This window comes from Prosopis cineraria, unplaced genomic scaffold (genome assembly GCF_029017545.1).
Source record: "Prosopis cineraria cultivar Desert tree isolate PC_DT_omini unplaced genomic scaffold, ASM2901754v1 PC6, whole genome shotgun sequence".
NCBI lineage: Eukaryota > Viridiplantae > Streptophyta > Magnoliopsida > Fabales > Fabaceae > Prosopis > Prosopis cineraria.
The window spans coordinates 19,522,149-19,525,992 of record NW_026555337.1 but is presented as its reverse complement, the minus strand read 5'-3'; the positions used below and the strand labels follow the sequence as shown (position 1 = coordinate 19,525,992).

The 3,844-nt window shown below is 23.8% G+C and overlaps 1 non-coding gene across 1 annotated transcript; it reads right to left on the bottom strand.

The window, feature by feature from the left end:
• Positions 1–3,445: 3,445 nt before the first annotated feature.
• Positions 3,446–3,535, bottom strand: LOC129314703 (small nucleolar RNA Z266). Its single transcript, XR_008594214.1, has one exon. It is a non-coding gene; the product is annotated as a small nucleolar RNA Z266 (small nucleolar RNA).
• Between the last annotated feature and the right edge of the window lie 309 nt (positions 3,536–3,844).

The window sequence follows — 3,844 nt, the reverse complement described above, 5'->3', positions numbered from 1 at the left end:
CCTCTATTTTAATTTTTTATTTGAAAAACATAGTACACCATACTTACTATTTTGGCCAAAAAAATATTTATTCATATAAAGAGTCACAAGATTTTAAACAGGATAAACTGGCCCACTAATAAAAAAATCTTAGTACCCAAAAAATATAAACCAAATTTTTAAAAAAATTTAAAATTGTGATCGATAAATATTGATATACAAAAAATTTATTATTAATATACATTAAATTTATTATTAAAAATTTAAAAATTTATAAGAGATTTATTATTAATATATAATAGTATATCATTAATAAATATAATAAACTGGCCATAATATAAAATATAATAAATGTTATATTATTTGTTTGATTTGATTTTATAACATAAGTTATATCTAAAAAGTCCTTTTAAATATTCAAAAATAAAAATAAATACTTAAAAATATAATATGAAAATCTGAATCAATCTACTTGGTTAGATCAATAAATAATTAAATTAATATCTTAATTAATTTAATAATATAAGATATTTTTTTATTATTAATTTAATGATAGTTTAATTGTGATTTTTATATTATTCCTTGAATAGTGATTTGACCGGTCTAATTGCTTTAAAAATCTTAAATATTTTTTGATGGGTTCTGCCTTTATATTTCGCGAATCACGCGTTAAGGTCACTTTCACTTTTGATTTCCTGCCATTCTCATTAGTGTTTTCATATTGACTGGGCTCTTACCACTTTCCCAATCATTTCCTCCTCCTTTCTTCGAAATCATCCTCCCCGTTATAAATTAATTTATATTCTTATATATCCGTGAGATAATTTAAAGGTATTTGATGGTGTATTAATTATATTTTATAATATTATTTTTATTTAAAATATTAATTATGAGAGAGATTATAATATAAATTTTAAAAAAATTATTTGCATATAGGTAAAATAGAATTTTTTAAAAAAATTAATTATTTAATAATCTCTTTACAAGAGGTTTTCTATAATTTTTTTATTCATAAATATAAGAGGTTGTTAGCATAATTTTTAATAAATGTAATATTATGCCTTTATTACAAGAAAAAATGAGAAAGAAAACTACTCATAAATTTATTTTTTGAAAAAAGACATTCATTTTTTATTTACAATAATTAGGAACAAAATTAAAATATTATTGTACTTTTAAGTAGATAAATAATTTTTATTAATTTATATGATTCAGTTAAAACTATCTTATATATAGATAGAGGGTGAGGACAGGGGACCACAGCCCCTAACTTTTTAATTTTTTTAAATAAAATGTAGGAGTTATATATTTTCAACCCCTAAGTTGGCATATTATAGAAGCCTTAAAATACTAAATAAAATTTTAATTTTAATTTTATAGTAGTCTTTTATGCATGTATAGTTCAATTATTGCAGTGGCTTGAAGATATAGTTGTCATATAATCTACTTATTTTTAAAAAAATAATATTATAATTGCTCTTAAAGTATTGATATTATTTAATTTTTTTATTTTATATTTAATAAAATAAATTATAAAAATTATTACTAACAAATTTTATGAAGCATGAAAATCTCAAAATATAGTGAAGGAAGAACATATCCACATAAACGAAATGAAATCCACATGTCCACGTATTTGACAAAAGAACACATCCACATAACGTCTGGCATTATATCTTTATTTTTAACATAATAAAAATAAACCTTGGCCAAAAAAAAAAAGATAAAATTTAGGAGAGGTACTTTATTGAACTTATTATTAATCATATTTTATTCAAATTCATTAACTAATAAAATATCTACGATATATTCCCTTCATCATTCATCCGATAAAACCTAAAATAGGCATTTAAAAAGGCTTAAAAAATAGGCTTTGAAGAGCCTTCACTAGATTTTTCATTTTACCTTCAATTGAATGTTAGAGAGAGAACATAGATTATTAAAGTTTATATATATATATATATATATATGTATATTTAATAGGGGTTAAGTTTGAAAACTTATTAAACTTATAGACAGAATTAATAAGTTTTAAAGTTTTTCTTTAATCCAATAAAACATGTTAGAAATGATTTATAAATAGGATCAATGAGGATAATTTTTTTTAAGTAAAATACTTTGATATCTCCTCTATTTCACCTTAATTACAAATACCTTCCTTATATTTTTAAAACACATAGGAACAAGAACAACCCCAAGTATAAATATTTACAGAACACAAATATTCCCTCTATTTTTAAGATTAAATTTCTATCTTCTCAACCATTAGTTGATCATTAAATTACATATATTATACCAAAGTACCCATCCTTTAAGTATAGATGTTATCTAAAAATTATTCAAATTTAAAAAAAATTAATGCATATATCTTTTTTATATTTTAGTTATATAAATATTTATTTAGTAATATTTTCTAAAACTTCAATAAATGAATTGGCCAAAATAATATTTTAAACACTCAGCTAAAAAAATTAATGAAATAGCGGGATTTAATATAATAAATTACTCAATATAATTTATATTTGTTTTTAATTTTGTTAATTTAACATAGAGTTTATTATTATTCATTTAAATATTGATGTAATTATTTAAATTTTTAAAATTGGGAGAGAGAAAGAGTAGACAGTTAAATAATGCTGTGTGGAAAAGTTGAGGATGCATGAAGCTCTGCAGCTCCACTTGAGGCTGTCCCCCAGTGACCTGACTCGACTCTTCGTTAAAGTTTCCGTCAAAGTTACAGGAAATGACAAAGCACCTGCAAAATCCAGTGGTTATGCACCCCGGTCACCAAAATGCAAGGAAGGTTATGTGATGTGAAAACAAATGGGTCGGAATAATCAAAGGACATTATATCTTAAGATAAAATCAGGCATATTACTTGATGGGAAGAGTAATAAAAAAAAATATATTTTAATTCATAAAATTTAATATTTAAGTTTATAAATCCTTCCTCGATACTTTATATTAGTTAATATTAAACAGCCTAACTTAATTTTAAGTGAGACTTTTGATATCAGTTTAACTCCATTAATACGATAACAACCTAATAACAATAAATATCTTCATAATGATACCAATAATAAATTTCTAAACTTTAAATAAAAAGTAGAAAATTTTATAAGACATAAGCATTGATGATAATTTATTCAATACGAAACACACACATACTAAATTATAAAATAATTTTTTTTAATTCAATTGCTTTGGACAGCCTTTCAATTATACAGCAGCAATTTCTCTGAAACTTCTTAGAGTGACAATTGCAATCACGAGAAGCAAATACGTCATAGAATAAAGTGTCCCATTTTACAGCTTTGTTGACTAATGAACAAGCGTTCCCATTTTATTTACATGTCAATAATATGCTTGAAAAAGAGAAAATTTGTTTGATAGAAAATACAGCAACTAATATTGAGGTCGCAAGCTCTTTACGAAAATCCTACTATCTCCAAGCCAGGAAACAAGGTATCAGCAAGTCAGGGATATCAAAATGCCCCAATTGTTGAGTTCAAAAGGGAAATTTCCTTTCACACATCTAATTTTTTCCCACCTAATATTGAGACATTAATAGAAACACACAAGGAACTGAAGTTCGATATGTCGAATCTACGTACACGGCCATTTGGCTTGAAGTCATTCAACCACGGAGATCAATGAACAGGAAAATAGTCGCAGACCCAAGAGATTAAAATATGGTATAATTAAAATATGTATGATTTTTTTTTCAAGAGATTAAGGTTTCATTTAACTATTTTTAAGAACCAAGTTGTAGTTTATAACAGGGCAGCTTTTTCTCCTATTCTCATAGATATTTACAAAAGAAAAATATTAATTTACATTTACTAAATGCATTATTTTTAAAAAC